Source organism: Melanerpes formicivorus, unplaced genomic scaffold (genome assembly GCF_026170545.1).
Source record: "Melanerpes formicivorus ecotype bairdi unplaced genomic scaffold, bMelFor1.0.p_v2 SCAF_40, whole genome shotgun sequence".
NCBI classification, from domain to species: Eukaryota; Metazoa; Chordata; class Aves; order Piciformes; family Picidae; genus Melanerpes; species Melanerpes formicivorus.
The window spans coordinates 2717155-2736825 of record NW_027142392.1 but is presented as its reverse complement, the minus strand read 5'-3'; positions in this window follow the sequence as shown (position 1 = coordinate 2736825).

The window sequence follows — 19671 nt, the reverse complement described above, 5'->3', positions numbered from 1 at the left end:
CCTAACATCCAACCTGAACCTAACCTGGTGCAGCCTGAGACTGTGTCCTCTTGTTCTGGTACTGGCTGCCTGGGAGGAGAGACCATCATAATGTGGCTCACAATGAGCCTGCATTTCAGAAAAGAAAGCTGTTGAACACAGCTACAAAGCTAAAACACTGGCACTGTTTCTTCCACCTGGAAGAAATAGTAACAATAAACCAGGTTGGAAGAGATCTTCAAGATCATCATGGCCAACCCTTCAACCAATCTAACCCACCAAAACAACTAACCCATGGCACCAAGCACCCCATCAAATCTCCTCCTGAACACCTCCAATGATGGGGACTCCAACACCTCCCTGGGCATCCCAAATTCTGTTTTTCCTTCCTTAGTATTCTGCATACCTGACTTTAATATTTTTTTTTTTTAATGACTAAGAACCTTTACAATTAGAACATTTGAACATCTCCCAAAGGCAATAGAATTTGTTTATGCCCCTTTTGGCATAAGGATACTCTGTAGGCATCTTTTGGGACTTGGGGTTTTATGGAAAATACTGTGCACTCGCTCTTAGGAGAAATACAGCTCAGTTTTCAGAGGCCTGATTGTGGCCCTTAGCACTGGGTAACCTCCTGGTGCTGGCTTGTACTGCAAACTGCATGGTGAGGTGGGGGGAAGTAATACTTGCATTTCTTAACTTAGTTTTCCTTTAGGTTACAGCTTGAAGAGTACCTTTGCATCTAGGCGGAATACCTGGCCCTAACTTTTTCTCAAGTAAATGTGCTAAAATCTCAAAACCTGTGCAGAGGATGCCTACTCCCCTGAAAACCCTTTGGGCTTAAAAATGTTCTTTACCTCCATAAATCCATATTATCCTGGAAACCTGGCAGCAGCTAATAGCTCAAAGCCCTGCTTCTGAGTCTTTCTTCTCTGGAACTGTGAAGAGAGAGAGGTCAGGATGCTTTTGGCACAGGAACTGTCTGGCAGGTTTTCAGCTGTGCCAATAGCTGCACTGGCAGTGAAGTGGTGCAGTCTCCTTTAATAGCCCAACCACTCTCTGTGTTGAAAACATCACAGAAAAACTATTTTGTGCCAGGGAGAGTGAGTGTTGGGCCAGCTTGCTCTTCTTCCTTGCTGTTCAGTCTGCAACACTGGTAACCATGACTGCAACTGCACTTCAAACTATCTGGCATTTTCACCTGGAAATGGACCTCAGAGTATCCTGTGGGGTGGGAGAAAGAAGTTCTACTGAAGAAACAGAGGAAGTAGATATCAAAACTTTTTATATGTTTAATCATAGCCTTTTGACCTAGGGAAACATGTGAAGATTCAAACTTCATAGATTAAAAATCCAGTGGGTAAATGAACTGATGCTCAATACACAGTTTTAAGACAGTGCTTAAGCCAACCCATAGATTTATATTTTTAGAACTGACTTGTCACCTTTGAAATGTCTGGCACTCAAATACAAAGACTTGCAACAGTATGTGAAACATGGGTTTACTAAAGTCTGTCCTGGTTACAGGATATTTTCTTGATGATTCCTTGAGCCTGACCCAGCATCCTGGACAAGAAAATGCTATAGATAGGAACTAAGGCTAAGAGGCTTTAGTAAGACAAAACTGGGTAAAATCAGAGTAACAAAACAGTGACTTGGGTCCAGATCTAGATTTATTGGACTTCAGTGTTTCAAACAACCTGTGTAATGTGGGTCCCTACAGTAGATCTCAGCATGTGTCACCAGGCTAACAAAAAGGCAGCTTATCTGTCAGCAGAGGATATACCAGTATGCAAGATACTGAGCCTAGCTGTTTTAGAGAAGGTTGCCCCCCTGAAGATGAGGCTATTGAATTATCTACCGGTTGTTACTTTCACTACATACTCAAATCCTCGTTGGTTGCTTGTTTCCTTTTTACCTAAATCCAGCAAGGACTTTTTTGGGTTCACTTTAAATGCTGACACATTTCAATTATGTGAGGCTCTAATCTTGCCTCAAGTCACTGGAAGCTGGAGTAATGGAGGAGGAGGCGTTTTTAACAGTATTTCTATTTGCTGGAGGCTAAAACATATCTACAAACCCACATAATACATTGTTTTGAATCAGAATTATGCTAGAGGACTCCAATGTTGTTTAAAGCTTCCATAAAAATAATTCTGTGGTCTTGTGAGATCTTTTGTGTGTTTGCAGTTAAATGGGCCTGGGATAATTTCTGAAGTAAACAGACTTTACTTTGGGATTGAGATAAGTTTTAGGGAAACTATAACATTGGGCTGTGATATTGACACTGGCAATTAAGATGTGACATGCTTTGCACAAATGTAATGAAAAGAAATTGCTAGAATGTATTTCAAAATTACAGTATGATCACTTATTTTCATTCTTTCTAACTATTCCATGGCATATTTTTTTTCCAGAGGTGGTGCCTCATTATGTTGTAATTATATGTGATTCATCTAATAGAACTGAAGACAAAACCAGTAATCAGTGAGTCTCTTCCATTCACAGGATCCATAAAAAAAAAAAGGTGTATCTTGTAATTACAGATGTTTGCTTCAGAACAAGTAAATCAATTACAATTTTTCTCCTTCTCATCTGGTGGAATATTTTAGCATCTGTTTGCAGTGCGTAACAATGTTGGGTGTTTTGGGTGGAACAACAGGGTGCTATTAGAAGTCAACACAGCTATGATATTAGTAATTATTCAGAGGATAAAGCACATGGCCATTTATGAAGGTAATGAATAAGACCAGCTTTTAAGTTGAGGCAACATCAGAAGCTTATTTCTGTTTATACAGAATCACCAAGGTTGGAAGAGACCTCAAAGATCATCAAGTCCAACCTGTCACCACAGACCTCATGACTAAACCATGGCATCAAGTGCCACGTCCAATCCCCTCTTGAACACCTCAAGGGATGCATCAACTACTTGTTTGCATTGAGTGAGTTTAGTTTCCTGTGTAAAGTTGACTACAGCAGACACAAATATTACTGTACACAGCAGGTTGACTAAAATTGCACCTTCCTGGTATTGTTTACAGGCTGCTTTCTGCTGGAAGGGTTTGACCATGCTTCTAACCTCCCTGGCCATAGTCATTTGACTTTTGAATAACTGAGGAAAAAAATGGATTAATTTATCCCTGATGTGCTTGGCTGTGTACACCAAGCTTGAGTTTTGGTCCATTGCTCTGCTCATGTAGTAAGAATACCTGGATGTCCCTAGCACAAGTCTTGTGTTCACATGCATGAACATAGAGCTAGTGGGCTGCGTGTCTGCCTACTCCTCATGCTGGGAGCAGTGTGGTGGGTTGAAGTTTCCCCCCAGCATTAACTTTTAGGCAGATCAACTCAGTTGGAAGCAAATGAAGCTGTATTTACAAGTGAAATCTATACTCTAGGATGGAATGCAATGGATATGTACAAAATACACAGTATTTATTATACAGATAGTTACAATTAATAAACAGCACAAGGACCCCCCCGGCCAAAGACCAGGGGAAGCTACTAGGTTCTCCCTCCCTACCCTTCTTACCCCCCCTGTACAAAAGGGACAAGAAAAAGGAGCAGAGAAGTTAGACTTAGCCAAGGCCAGCCCATAATCTGGTTATGTCTCCTGAGTGAAGCAAAACAACCAGAGATCAGAAGAGAAAAGGGAAGAATTCTTATGGTACAGCTCTTCTTATTCCAGGTACTTATCCAATGAACTTGTTTAGAATAATATTTTGTTTTCCTTTTTACACCCAGTAGTGGTTGATTTTATATTTTTCTGCTTGAAATCTGTAACTAAATTTTAAAGGCATAGCTTAAAACCACCACAGACTGGTAAGATATTAGGATATTTGCTCACCTATCATTGCTATAGCGTGGAGCCCTGTAGCATGTCTTGGTTGCAGAAACCCTGGGTCTTAGAGCAAATAGATCAGTATCAGTATCACTAAGGTTGGAAGAGACCTCAAAGATCGAATCCAACGTGTTACCACAGACCTCATGACTAGAATAGGGAGGACACTACTGCCCACTGCAGGCTTGAACTCTTGACTTTCCCATTAAGGGTCTTGTGGACTACCAACTGAGCCACATCAACTCTTGTCATAGAGAAGTAGCTGTCATGTTTCTCTCCCCTTCACCCTGGGCCAAAGACAGACTGGGCATCTGAGAGTGGTAGCTGGACCCTGGCCCTTTCTGTGCTCATGCCTGGCACCAGTTGAGCTCAGCAGAGCCTTTTCAGAGAGCAGAAAAGCTTGGATCTCCTTTTTGTTTTGACTGCTGGAAGTATATTTAGCCTAATCATGCTTAAAGCAGGTAATGATTAGCCATCCTATTTATTTATGGAAATTGCTTTCTGCTGGAAAATAAATCTGTTTTCCTTCAGAGTACAGACCCAAGCTCATCCTATCTCAATCACTCACTCTACTCCCCCGTACTTAACCACCCACACGATCTATTTAAAGCTGCAACCATTTGTAAGACCATTCTTCCCAGACTTTGTAAAGACTGGGGAAACAAAACCGCTTAAGTAAACTTTGTTTAGGATCTCCCTCTTTTTTTTTTGCTTTGCTTGTATGTTTAAGGAGCATTTATTTGCCTGAAATCTCACTTTTGCTCTTTTACAGTTGTTTCCACTCTTTCAGTAGCAACAGATCTTTCATTTTGTGACAAGCTATTTCCAGGATGACCTGTTATGATGTGACAGAAAATCGCAGCTTAAGAGAGGAGGGAAGCGAAGGAGCAGATGATATCTCATAACCCCATAAACAAATCCTGTTGTCATGAAAAGTATGCCTATTAATAGCTATGAAGATGAAGGAAAACAGTCATGGCTTACAATATTTGAAAGACAGATGCCAAGATAAAGGTTTTTCCTAAGGACTTTGAGCTGCATTTTGTAGTGATAAGCTACTATCTGCTCTGAAAAATGCCTGTCAATAGGCACTGGAGAAAGAAATACAACATAGGCAGACAGGGAACACTCTTGAAGCTTAATCATATGCAAATTGGAGATTAACAGATTACATTAATCTCTTGATATGAATCATTCTTGAAAAGACCACCTCAGAATTGGGAAGGTACATCAAATAAGCTTTGAATTATTCGCTAATTAAATTAGGTTCAGTATCACTAAGGTTGGACGAGACCTCAAAGATCATCAAGTCCAACCTGTCACCACAGACCTCATGACTAGAGTAGGGAGGAGGCTACTGCCCACTGCAGGCTTGAACTCATGAACCTTCCCATTAAGGGTCTTATGCACTACCAACTGAGCCACATCTGTCCCCCTATTTCCAAAAGGGAGGTGAAAGGTGGTTGCATGCATATCTTCTACTCAGAGGTCAAAGTGCTCTCAAAGAGGGCTTGCCCAGTGGTGTCCTGAAGGGAATGCAGCATCTTTGAGGGCCACAACTGGATTGAGATGGACAGTACATCAGCTGCTTAGGGCACGATGGTCTGAAACTATAGTGTACTTGGTTTGTCTGGGACTGGGAGGTCACATCCTTGCCAAGCACTACATCATCCTCAGTGATGAGTTGTGCATCCCTACCCAAATATCTAATTAGGGACGGAGGTCAAGATAGCATGTGGCTGCATTTGCAAGGCATCATGTTCCTTTATATTATAAACATCAATTATTATTAACAACAATTGAGCTAGAACAGAACTAATTCTGTTCAGTGGGTTTACTTTTCAGCTCAGTCTCCTCAGTGACAGCACTTTCTGAAGTTAATGGCATGTTCTCAAAGACTGTCTGCTTTTGCCAGTGGTAATGCTTGCTGTTGACAGTTACTAACAAGGACTGGCCTGCAGAAAGGCTCTTACTTATACTTGCTCCTATGGAGTCCAAAGTCAATGTTAAATCTTGGATGCTGTAAAGAAAGTGGAGACATCTGCAGAGAATGGACAGGAGATCCTAAACTGGCCACCTAGGTATTCCATTCCATACACGTGAAATGCATTATAAGGCTGAGGGATCATGAGGGTCAAACCTTTCTTCAATGGCTGATGTCCAAGGAGGACTCTCTCTGTTCTACTTTCGATCCAAATCCATGTGTTCTTGAATCCCTTTCACATCTGCTGCTAAGTCCAGTCTTTGGTCTGTTCACAGTGGTGAGAGTAATGCAATTGACATGAGAAGAGTTGTGTGTGGTATTGACTTTACATATATTTATATATGTATATTTCATTTTATTATTATTTTCATTTCCTAATCCATAGGTGTCTCTTCCTTATTACCTTTCCCCTCCCCTTAGGAAAAGGAAAGGGGTTAATAGAAAGTAGCTGTCACTCATCTCTAGTGGCCAGCCCAACCCTGACCCTTGACAGCATGCACAGAATGGGAGATAGTTGATGGCTGCTGGTTGAAGTACGAGCTGCAAATGTGTGCAGTGTCACATGAACTCTCCTTTGTAATACCTCTGCCATGGATTTACCAGAATGCAGATCTTAAGCCAGAAAAGATCATGATGACAAGTAATCTATTGTACAATTTTCAATTAAAAACATCCTTCACTTCTGTGTACCCTTTGCTCATCTCTGCTGTGTGGTAACCAGGGGATAAATTCAACTTCATGCTTTTCAAGGAAACCTTTTTCATATCCCTGAAGAGAGAGACTTCTGTCATTTTTGGTTGCCATGCATATTGAATAACTACTGGGAGGAAGGCACTTACTTATACTAGGAGGTTAGTCCTTGATGCCTAATCCAAGTTCATCCTACTTTGAAAATTTGAACACAGAGACTTTGGTGAGAGCAATATTGTTAGAGACAAGTAAACTGTGCTGACAGCCTTGGCCAGAGTGCATACTTTTTGTGCAGCCTTGGCCATACTATTAAACATCTTGTTTCCCTCCCCCTATTGTTTGGATTTATGAAATGAGTGTGAATTTTCTCTTTTGAGTCAGGATGAAAACCACTTTTATGTAGTAGTAGAGCATATGAGCTAGATTCTTAGCAGTGGAAAATAAGGGTTGTGCCACTTCTGATTTATGTTACCTGAACATCTGTTTCCCGAGGTAGAAAATATTTACCTATAAAACACTTTCTCCATCACTGGTAAATGTATTCAAGGATTTTTCTACTCCAGTTTTGTCCTTCTCTTCAACCATCTTCTAAGTAATGTATGGACTATGTAGTCTATTTTCTTAGGCTTAAATTTTCTTCTGCTCATTCCAGAATTTCTGAATTCAGAAACAAGCATATTATCATAGTAACTAAAGTCATTGGATTATCATGCAGTAGTCAAAGGGAAAGAACCTTATTTATACAGTAGCATTTAATACAAGTACATTGTCTTTATATGCTTAGAACTATGTCAGCTGTGTGATCACCTATAAAAGAATTGCAATTATTCTGTCATATGCAAAAATGAATACAATAAAGAGGTTCTGTATGTATTCTTTCATAGCAAGAATAACTGATAAATCATCAGCTGCAAGAGTCTGTCAGGTGGATATGGGCTGCAGCCTTCATTTTTGCAAACAGGTCACCGGTGTGTTGACTGCTAGTCTGACACAGAAAAAAAGTGGACTGTAGTTTCCTAACCCCCCACCTTCTTCCTTTGAATGAAATCCTGACCAAAGTGTTATCTGGAAGGGAAGATAACCCCCTAAAATGGGCTACTGGGAAGCATTATTTACAACCAGAAGCTACTCCAAGAGAAAATGCTATTGAAAGCTAAAATGGTACTGTGGTTGTTACAATAGCCATTCCCTTCAATGTATAAAGAGAGAGCTTAAAAGGCACCTTTTAAAATACTCTTCCTTGACAAAGCAAGGAGTGAGCAGAGTTAAATAGACCTGCAATTTTCTCCAGTGCTGTAGACAAAAATGGTAAATATATGCAATTATCTTCATGCTGCAAGCACAGGCTCAGCATAGGTGAGGTCTAAAGAGATGAAAAACGATGCAACACATTTGTTTGGGAGTGACAGGAATGTTAAGGAGGAGACTGATGGGACCCAGTCTTCAGCTGATGTAACCTGACAGATCTCCACTGAAATAAATGGAGCTATTATGACTCACACAAGCAGAGGAGCTGGTCAATAAATGCACTGCTTTGAGACTTGAACTTTTCTGAGACTGGGATAGTTGTAAGTGCTATGGATAAGTTTGATTTCCCCTTCAGGACCTCATATATATTTTTATCTCCTGCAGCCCATTGTGGAGCTGGGTCTGTGTTGGGCATGAATACAGAGTGTTGTGAAGGTGAGTGGCCCAAGCAAAGGTGGGAGTTGTAGTTTTGATGGAGCTGTGAAATGGCTGCCAAGGGAAGGTGAGGACCAGAAACTGCATTCAGTGCTGGCACCTTCCCTGGGGGAGCTGGCTCTGGATGTTTTCAGTCAGCATGGAAAAAAAAGTCATGGATATTTGTGCGTGGGAGCCCCAGGTAGGTTTGGGCTGTGGAAAAACTTATAGTACATTAACAGCAAGAAAACATCTAACTGTAAGCTATTTTAAAGTATTCTTGTGCTTCAGTTGGAAGTATCTGAATTTCTTTTGATTTTTGACTCTTCCCTCTTCAACAAAAAGACTACAAAGACATACCTGAGGCCAAAAGTTTCACACAGAACCTCATCAGTGACAACTATCTATGACAGGACATAGTGCTCCTGCACGCCAGTATTGTCCCTGTCAACTCTAGTGTGCAAATATTGACCAATATAATACTGGGTGGGAACTGATATGAAGTAAAAAGCTTACATGAGTTCCTTACATACTATATAGGCTTCTAAAATTTATAGACTTGCAAAGGACCAAAGTTATTGAGATACTGAGTAATTCAGATTTTGAACAGATTGTCCTGGATAATGACTGCTGCTGATTAGGCTTTTGTGCCTCTGGATGTCACTGTTGTTTTGCAATCATATAAACAATGTTCTATGACAAAGCAACAAATGAAAATGGTCTAATTGTCACCATCTTGTGTTTAAGGACAAGGCTGAATGCACTGGCAATCTAAGAGATACCATTATTTCAATGAAAGGGTTGAACAGCAGAAGATGTAAAATAAGACTGACTTTGATCTAATATCAGGTGAAAAGATAAACAATGACAAAAAACCCACCCCATACTTTTCTTCCTAGATGAAAATCAGCTTCTCTGCTGTACCAAAATGTTCTCCTTTGGAAGGAATTAAAATGGAATATGAGCTTTCCTTGCTCTGATGTGGCCCTGTCAGGTTGTGTCAAGGGTAACTCTTGGTTTATTTGAGTCTGATGCAATGGTGAAATAGCTAGGTATTAGTAAAAATCTCTTTACTGAAAGAGTGGTCAGGCATTGCAGTGGGCTGCCCAGAGAGATGGTGGGGTTACTGTCCCTGGAGGTGAGCAAAAAAATGTGTCAACATGCTACTTTGGGACATGTTTTAAGGGGGGGTCATGGTGGTATTGGGTTGACAATTAGACTTGATCTTGGAGGGTTTTTTTTTGCAACCAAAACAGTTCTATGATTCTAAATGTACAATGAGGAGGTGGGTAAGTGAGAAGGACTATCATAGCTGCTCAGCAGAGGAGTGGAGTTCTTCCCAAGTACTGTGTCCAGTTCTGGGCTCCTCAGTTTAGGAAGGATGTTGACTTGCTGGAATGAGTCCAGAGAAGGGCAAGGAAGTTGGTGAGGGGTTTGGAACACAAGCCCTATGAGGAAAGACTGAGGGAGCTGGGGTTGCTCAGCCTGGAGAAGAGGAGACTCAGGGGTGACCTTATCACTCTCTACAACTACCTGAAGGGAGGTTGTAGACAGGTGGATGCTGGTCTCTTCTCCCAGGCAGCCAGTACCAGAACAAGAGGACACAGTCTCAGGCTGCACCAGGGGAGGTTCAGGTTGGATGTTAGGAAGTTCTATACAGAAAGAGTGATTGGCCATTGGAATGGGCTGCCTGGGGAGGTGTTGGAGTCGCCGTCATTGGAGGTGTTCAGGAGGAGACTTGATGGGGTGCTTGGTGCCATGGGTAAGCTGTTTGGGTGGGTTGGATTGGTTGATAGGTTGGATGCAATGATCTTGAAGGTCTCTTCCAACCTGGTTTGATTTATTCTAAATAAATAAAGGTTTATTCTAAATCTGCTACGTATTTGTTACAAACTTGAGATCAAAAAGAAAGGGGTAGGAGGGATCATACTCTTTTCTGTTGCAATCTCTTGCACAGAAAGCAAGAAATAGATCTGAACTTAATGGAGACTTAGTGATTACAGAGGCAATTTTCAGAATCATAAATTGCTGCAACAATTACTCACATCGAAGTGGGATGTTTGTTTGCACTGTGTACAGAAAGTCTTCCTTGGAACAAGGCAGAGTCTTTAAAACTTGCTGAACTAGTGGGGTTTGGCAAAAGCAAATAAGAAAGCATACAACTTTCTACATGTTTCTGATCTTTAGGTTTTGTTGACAATTTGATGGACTGGTGTGGCTGCATTTGCTTGGAAGTATGTAAAGCTAAGTGAAGGTGGAGATTTCTCTTTTGGAATGGAAATACTCTATTTTTATATTTTGGAATTCTTGAATTTCATTTGATCTCAATCTGAACAAGAAGGTTTTCCTGAAGAAGATCTAGGACTTGATCAGTGGCATGCTGCGATTTTTGGAGTCTGTAGCTGTTGACTTTGTCTTGGATAGGGTCACAGGTTTCCACTCTGAGTTCCACTGACTTCCCTGAGCAAAGACTTAAGGTTACCAAGCTTTAGGAGTAGATTAATGCTTTTGGGTATGCTCAGAGTACTCTTTGTTATTCCTCAGCTAGACCAGAGCAAATATATTCAATCATTCATGTACTGTAAAGAAGATGCTGCATTTAGACTGTATCTTCCTTTCCCCAGTAGCAGGGTGCTAATGTCATACCATGCTCTGTGGGGAGGTTTTCATTCTTTTCTGCTTTATGCCTGCAGACAAACATCTTACTCATTTCTTTTATGGTTTCAAACTGCTACCATTACAAGCCTGATTAATAAGGCTTTATGAGCTTATTAATATGCCTTTATCTATATGAGCTTTTATCTTTATGTGCCTGATTGCTACAGTAATTCTATAACATTACAGGAAGCTATTTATTTCCAAATTAGCGATGTCATCATGACCTTTTACTACATGGATAAGTCAAGGTTCTGGCCTGCCTGCTACACAGAGGGTAGCTCAAATTGTTCAGAGCTAATTACAGGCTGATGAGAGGGTGTGATGATCTCTGCTCCTTGATGTGTGTGCAGTGGTTCATTCTACCAAACAGAAGTGATGACGGAGTTCTCAAACACTGGAAAGAAAAATGAAACAGTCAATTTCTAAAGCAGTAATGGCAACATGAGCATCAATGCATGTGCTCACTGCGGGGCAAGTCTCCAGTGGTGCCTGTGCTTGGACCTCCTGGTCACCCAGGGCCATGCCTAATCCTTCCAGTTACTCTGTCCAAGATCCTCTTCAGGGTATATTTTGGGAGGTCATATCACTAGGCTGGCGTGGGTCTCCATTATTGATCTGTGATTCTTCCAAGCCTGGTTTCTGCGCTGGTTAACTGGGCAAAACACTGAAAAATCCAAGTGCAAAGGACAAAGCCACAGGTATTTCTGTTACTTTATTACATCAGACTTCAGTAACAGGTTTCACTCTGCAAGCTGATGTCAACAGTATTCTGGCCTGCATCCGGAATAATGTGGCCATCGGGAACAGGGAAGTGATCATGTCCCTGTACTCAGTGCTGGTGAGGCTACACCTCAAATACTGGCATAATTTTCAGTCCCTTGCTATAAGAGGTGCTGGAGTGGGTTCAGAGAAGGGCAATGAAGCTGTTGAAGGGCCTGAAGAACAGGTCTGGTGAACAGTGGCTGAGGGAACATGCTGGTGGACAAAAAGCTCAACATGAGCTCTCAGTGTGCACTTGCAGCCCGCAAAGCCAATCAGATCCTGGGCTGCATCAGGAGAAGTGTGGCTAGCAGGTCGAGGGAGGTGATCCTCCCCCTCTACTCAGCCCTGGTGAGACCCCACCTGGAGTACTGTGTCCAGTTCTGGAGCCCCTATTACAAGAGGGATGTGGAGGTGCTGGAACGTGTCCAGAGAAGGGCCACAAGGATGATCAGAGGGCTGGAGCACCTCTCCTATGAGGACAGACTGAAGGAGTTGGGGCTGTTCAGTCTGCAGAAGAGAAGGCTCCGAGGTGACCTAATTGTGGCCTTCCAGTATCTGAAGGGGGCCTACAGGAAGGCTGGGGAAGGACTTCTCAGGATCTCAGGTAGTGATAGGACTAGGGGGAATGGAATGAAGCTGGAGGTGGGGAGATTCAGGCTAGATGTGAGGAGGAGGTTCTTCACCATGAGAGTGGTGAAACCCTGGAATGGGTTGTCCAGGGAGGTGGTCGAGGCCCCGTCCCTGGGGGTGTTTAAGAGCAGGCTGGATGAGGCTCTGGCCATCCTGATCTAGTGTGGGGTGTCCCTGCCCATGGCAGGGGGGTTGGAACTAGGTGATCCTTGTGGTCCCTTCCAACCCTGAATGAAACTATGAACTGGGGTTGTTTAGCCCAGAGAAAAAGAAGGCTGAGGGAATACCTCATTGCTGTTGACAACTCTCTGAAAGGTCTTTGTAGCAAGTTGAGTGTTGGACTCTTTCCTCTGGTAACAAGTGATAGGATGAGAGGCAATGGTCTCAAACTTAACCAGGGGAGGTTTAGGTTGGATATTAGGAAAATCTTCTTCACAAACAGGGTTATCAAGCATTGAAACAGGCTGCCCATGGAGGTGGTGGAGTCACTATCCCTGGAGGTATTCAAAATACATGTAGACATATCATTTCAGGACATGGTTCAATGGCTGTGGTGGTGTTAGGTCAATGGTTGGACTCAGTGAGCTTAGAGGAACAATTCTATGAGCTAACATATGATGGAAACTTCTCCCTTGAAAACCCTTAAAATCTCAGCAGTGACCTAGAGAGGTGCTGGAGTAGGGACACTGAAGAAAAATAGTTCTTTTTCTCATGAGTGTGACTTCAGCATTCCTTTGCATTCAAGCATATTCAGACAGGAGGAATTCTGTAGAAACATTCAATGTCTGATACTGAAATAATCTAGCTTCTCAGGTCTGTCTTTCCCTTTGAAATTACTAGACCTTGTCAGTGCAAGATGCCATCACAAATACTTAGATTTTGTGAAAATGCATTATTTTGATGGAAAAGAATATATCTAGTAAAGAAACTCGAAATGCAGTGACTCTTTTTAGAATGCCATTGGCAGAACTGCAGAATTGGAACAGCAGTCTCCTAAATTTCAGTCCAAAGTCTTATTCTCTGACAAAGATGCTTTCCATTTCAATATTTTGCTTCTCAGTTCAATAGTTCAGCCTTGCATGGCTGACTTTCTTCTCTCACAACATTTTTCTTCATCCACATGAGTTTGAAAGGTACTGCTGTGTTGCAGTGTGTGATAGTGATTTTTCTGGAGGGTTTCTTTAGCTTGCAGTAGTAAGACAGATAGTTGAAAATGTGACAATAATAATTGCAAATAAATAGTACAATTCTACTATTCAGATTAAAGAACCCCACATTCACTGTAGTCTCAAAGTTATGGATCAATGACTTTAAAGGTATCATTAGATTTGTTTCACAAGCAGTTCAGCTTTGGACTCTTTAAAAGTGCAGAGAATCTGATTTCTCTTAGAGTTGGAACTGGTCAGGCTTCCTTCCATCAGTGTTAAAATATCAAGTTTTGGCCTGTTACACAAAGGGATTAAAACCTGTAGTGTGCCTAGGGGAAAACATTCACAAAAGGATGGAAATTAATTTGTGTGGTATTTGTGTGATTATCATACGTGCTTTCAAAGGATTTCTATTGTAATTCAAGATTAGTTGAGCATAAGTTAATAGACTCTTAAAGTATTAGCCAAAGCTTATTATGATAGACTATAGGAGCCTCTTTTTAAAGTGTTTTTTAATAGTATCAACTACAAGGTCCCTGAAGACATGATATTTCTAGGCTTAGTATTTCTTCATCAAATATTAAAATAGGTCAAGCAATTTTGTTTCAGCTTTTTTTCCCCTCCTCATTCTGCTGCTGTAGTGTGCATACCAACTAGAGTGTATTATGTAGATTAACCAACTGTTGAGTTCCCAGTTTTGTTTCATTATGCTGTTTATTTTGTGATCTGTACTGAGCATGGAATAAGTGCAATTACATTGCTGAGGAAACCTATTTACTAATTCTATAATGGTAAGGTCATCTTCTGCAGCAATGGAAGAATAAATTAATTGATCAGAATTCCATCTTGCAGATGCAGGTAGGCTGTAATGCAATGATTGATTGTGGAAACAAGGTAACTCAACAAGGTTCATAGTTGCCTGATGAAACTAGTGGTAGCTTATAGTATGAGTAGAATAGACCAGGTTGGAAGAGACCTTCAAGATCATCGTGTCCAACCTATCATCCAACACCACCTAATCAACTAAACCATGCAACCAATCACCCTGTCAAGTCTCCTCCTGAACATCTCCAGTGATGGTGACTCCACCAACTCCTTGGGTAGCCCATTCCAATCCCAATCAGGATCTCAGGTAGTGATAGAACTAGGGGGAATGGAATGAAGCTGGAGGTGGGGAGATTCAGGCTAGATGTGAGGAGGAGGTTCTTCACCATGAGAGTGGTGAGACCCTGGAATGGGTTGTCCAGGGAGGTGGTCGAGGCCCTGTCCCTGGGGGTGTTTAAGAGCAGGCTGGATGAGGCTCTGTCCAGCCTGATGTAGTGTGGGGTGTCCCTGCCCATGGCAGGGGGGTTGGAACTAGATGATCCTTGTGGTCCCTGCCAACCCTGAATGAAACTATGAATCACTCTCTCTGTGTAAAACTTTCTCCTAACCTCCTGCCTAAACCTCTGTAATAACAGTGTAACTCTCCCAGGAAATATTTGCACATATCATTTAGAAGTCAGCTTAATTAAGGGCCTCAAAACTTTGCTTCTAGGGCCTAGAAGTCATGTTTTGAGGGTTGTTTTTGAATTTTACTGTCTTTTGAACTGATCAATGCTCCCCACCCTTTATTTGGTTTCTGGCAGGAATAGGTATGTTTAGCGTGTTTAAAGCTTCATCCCACCAGTTTGGCATTAAGTTTACAGGATCACAGAATGATAGGGTTTTTAAATCTTTTGGCCCAACCCCTCTGCCAGAGCAGGTTCACCTACAGCAGTTTGCACAGGATGACACCCAGGCAGGTTTGGAATTACTCCAGAGATGGAGAGTCCACCACCTCTCTGGGCAGCCTGTTGCAATGCTCTACCACTCTCAATGTAAAGAATCGAAGAATGTTAGGGGTCGTAAGTGACCTCTGCAGATCAAGTAAAATCCCCTTGCCAAAGCAGGATCACACAGGAACACCTCTTGAAAGTCTCCAGAGAAGGGCAGCCTGTTCCAATGCTTCAGCACTTTCACAGTAAAGAAATTCATCCTCATGCTTTGGTGAAACTTCCTATGCTTGAGTTTGTGCTTATTACTAGTTGTCACCGAGCACCAGCTGGAGGAAAAAAAACAACCTGGTCCCATCCTCCTTACACCCACCCTTTGTGTTTCTAAACATTGATAAGATATCTAGGCTAACCACACCACCCCCTTCTTCAGCCTTTCCTCATAAGAGGGATGGTTCTAGTCTCCTAATCCTCTTAGTAGCCCTTTGCTGTACCCTCTTCAACAGTTTCCTGAGGTGGTTCTTGAAATGGGGAAGCCAAAACTGGACACAGTGCTCCAGATGTGTGTGGCCTCACCAGGGCAGAGTAGAGGAGGAGGAAATACTCCCTCGACCTGTATATGATTTCAGAAACACTGGGCAGGAATCAGGCAGAACAGAGCCATACAAACACAGCAAACTATCAATTTTAAACTATAATTACCTGTGAAGTCTAAAAGGATGTGACCCTTCAGACTTCATCTATTTAAAACCTGAAAGCACAAAGCAGAGCACACAAATCACAGGTTTAAGCTGGATATTTAGATGAGAATTGGCTTATTTTGATATTTAAAAAGTGAAGATGCCTACATCTTCCGTAGCAGCTGGCACAGGAAAAAGATTCCTAGAACACATTCAAGTGAAGATATGGAGGTGTGTGTCTTTATAAGCTTTATAGTTCCCTACTAACACTGTTAAATGACTTTTCAAGCCTTTTCATATACAGTAGCCAAATGCTACTCTCTGATTTTTGTCAGAAGGAAGATTTGGCAGTAGAACTGTTGCTGGGCAATACATAAGGTGAAAGGCATTCAGCCTGTTTGATTTTTCTTTTAAGCAATTGGATACTCAGCAAATCAACAACTTGAGAGGCTGACTTTATTGGCTTGAAAAACATTGCAGAGCTTGCGTAGAGCAGTGCCCTTGATCTGTGAGCAGGATTCATGAAAGAGTATGTCATGTGTAGCTTGGAGTCTGTGGACTAAAATTATCCAAGTATTTGATTTTGATGCCAGAAAAGATCTTTGCTCTGATATCCATGCCAGAGACTGTCAAGTCCATGTCAAGTAGAATAGAATAAACAAGGTTGGAAGAGACCTTCAAGATCATTGTGTCCAACCTATCAACTAATCCAACACCACCTAATCAACTAAACCATGCAACCAAGCACCCTATCAAATCTCCCCCTAAACACCTCCGATGATGGTGACTCCACCACCTCCCTGGGCAGCCCATTCCAATGGGCAATCACTCTCTCTGTGTAGAATTTCTTCCTAGCCTCCAGCCTAAACCTCCCCTGGTGCAGCTTGAGACTGTGTCCTCTTGTTCTGGTGCTGGCTGCCTGGGAGAAGAGACCAACCTCTGCCTGTCTACAACCTCCCTTCAGGTAGTTGTAGAGAACAATAAGGTCTCCCGTGAGCCTCCTCCTCTCCAGGCTAAGCAGTAAAATCATGTTCCAGCGTGCCCCCTTTTGACAATGCTGGTGTTTCATTATCTTGGTTTACCTTTCTTTGTGTGTGATTCTGTTGCTAGCAATTTAAAATACTCCTCATCGTGACTTCAGAGGCACCTTCTTGGTAATGATGTCTTTTTAAGATGAGCTGCTAGATGTTCTGATTGGTTTTTTTTCAGTGTATCACTTTGGGGGGGAAAAAAAAACACCTTAGTTTTATTGTGTTTAGTAGCTTCCTGAGAAATAAACTTCATGATTACCCTCTTGTCATTCAAATCAGTCTCAGATTTATTTCCACTCCAAGCACTGGAAAGCACAAGACAAGCTTTAATTTTTTTGAACTATGACTGAGCAGCAAAAATAGGAAAGGATTTGATCCAACACCCCTGCAAGTTACTGCAATGCATCTTTTGACTTGCAGAATTTCAGATCATGGTTTAAGTGTTGCAGACTCAAGGAGCCAACAATTTCTGTGACCCCCTGTTGTTTTCCTACCTGCCTTGTTATCTCTTGATTGCAAATTGTGGCCGAGATTACTTATCAGGAGCTTTTGTGGAAGTCTCGTGGTTGCTCATACACATGAAGTGGTTTTTCAGGTTTCTGGTGGCTCTAAACCAATGATTGCAAGACAGAAAAACGAATAACCTGCATGCTAATAACTGCCCACTTCATATTTTTTTTTTAATCAAATTTGAAATATTAGGCATTTGTAAACCTACTGATGCAAATGAAGTTGCCTCATCTCACTGGCCAGAATCATCCTGCTCAATTAGGGCTACTGCTAAGATGCACACACTTACCAATTTTAAACAAATGTTGGTAATTCTTCAAAGGCTTTGTGTAATTGCTTCTAGATTTGCTATCAGCTCTGCTTGTCTTTGTGATTGTATCTGTGCTTGGTGTGTGTTCATGTTGTAATTGTATGGCAATTTTGATTTTTTTGGATTGTTATCTATGACTTTCTTCTGCAGTCATTTTGAATGGCAATTGTCTGATTGTACCTCTGCTGGAAATTTCAGTAGTGCTTTTTCCCCCCCCCAGAACTTGCTGGCTAACAAGCACTTCACACAGACTGAGATATACTAGACTGAAAAATAACTTACATAATTTTTCCACAAAGTGGAAATTAGCTTTGTGAATTCTAAAAGTGAGTACTATAGGTGGTTTTTTTTTTTAATGGTCAGCATAATCTACATCTCAAAAGTGCTTCAGCATGAGGCTTACATTGTGATTAAACCCAAGGAATGGGTGCTGTGAACACGATGGCATTTTATATCATATTGATTCACCACCACCATGTTTCATTGTATGAATACCTTCTTCACTGAGAGAGTAATTCATCATTGGAATGGGCTGCCCAGGGAGGTGGTGGAGTTGCCCTCCCTGGAGGTGTTCAAGAGGGGATTGGACGTGGCACTTGGTGCCATGGTCTAGTCATGAGGTCTGTGGTGACAGGTTGGACTTGATGATCTTTGAGGTCTCTTCCAACCTTAGTGATACTGTGGTACTGTAATAGCCTCCTAATTGACACATGCAAGGCTGATCACTCTTGCCAAGGCTCAGCATAGGCAGGAGGACTAGGAGAGGGAAGACTTGCAAGACTTGTCAGGGTATTACCTTTTCCTTGTTGGGTATGTAGTATGCTTATTATGCAGCCTTGCTGCTTAATAAAATTGGAATACTTATACAGTCAAGTAGTGAGCAGTGAAGGACTCTACATTAGACTGATCAGATTGGCCCAAATCACATCTGCTCCTGAGCACCTTCTGGTACCAGCAGTTTCCCAATAGCTGTAAAGAGACACATCAGTCTTTTCTACAGCAAGGAAAAATGTTGTTTCAGATTCTGCTTTTCTTAGGAAAAATGGTACAGCCTGAGCAGATATTTCTGGTGAGGATTTGTCAACTATCCCAGAAAATGAAGGTGATCAGTTTGTGAAAACTTGTGGTCCACAGAGTTTCTCTCTTAATCAAATTTACCCTGAAAAGCTGTCCTGCTGCTGCTCTTTGGGAGGGACCGAGAACATCTTTTATGCTTGGGTGTATGTTGCTTAGGAGAAACAGTGCATGGATTTTGGTGTCAGTGCACTGATATTGAGTTTTTTTGTTTCAGACTCTCTAGCTGCAGTGGTCCCCAAGAATCTAGGTGAGGATCCCACCATTCTGGAAAGAAAGCAGACCACCCTGAGTGGACTGCAAGAAATACTGGTCTCTGGACACCTGTGGCTTGCTTTGGGGGAACTGCTTTGTTGGAAATCACTTCATCATATTCAGTTGTTTAATCTTCAGGTTTTAAACTCCTTTACAATAAGCACTTTCTTCTAGCTTAGTTAAACTGTATCATAATTCTAGTTCTAATTCAAGAACTGAAAACTGCCAGCACAGTATGTACTCAGTTTGAACCAGCTGGAGTCAGTTCTCCTCGGAACATCTTTCTAGTGCTGTGTTTTGCAGTGCTGTAGCTGGGTGTTGATAACACAGCAGTGTTTGGGGCTACTGCTGAGCCAAGCACCAAGGCCATGCTTTTCCAATGTCTCAACTCTCAACAGATGACTGAGGGATGGGCAAGGTCTTGGGAGGGGATGCAGCTGGGGCAACTGACCAAAGGGGTATTCTGTTTCTTATGATATCAGCTCAGATAAAGTGAAGTGAAAGAAGGAAATGTAGGGATGTTTGTTGATGGTGTATGTCCTCTGGAGCAACTGCTGAGTGTATTGAAGCCCTGCTCCCCAAGGAGTGACCAAACATAGCCTGTTGAAGGGAAGTAGAGAACATTTTTGCTTTTGCTTTCACACATGGCTTTGCCTTTTATTTTTCATCCTATTAAATTGCTTCTGTCTTGACTCATGGACTC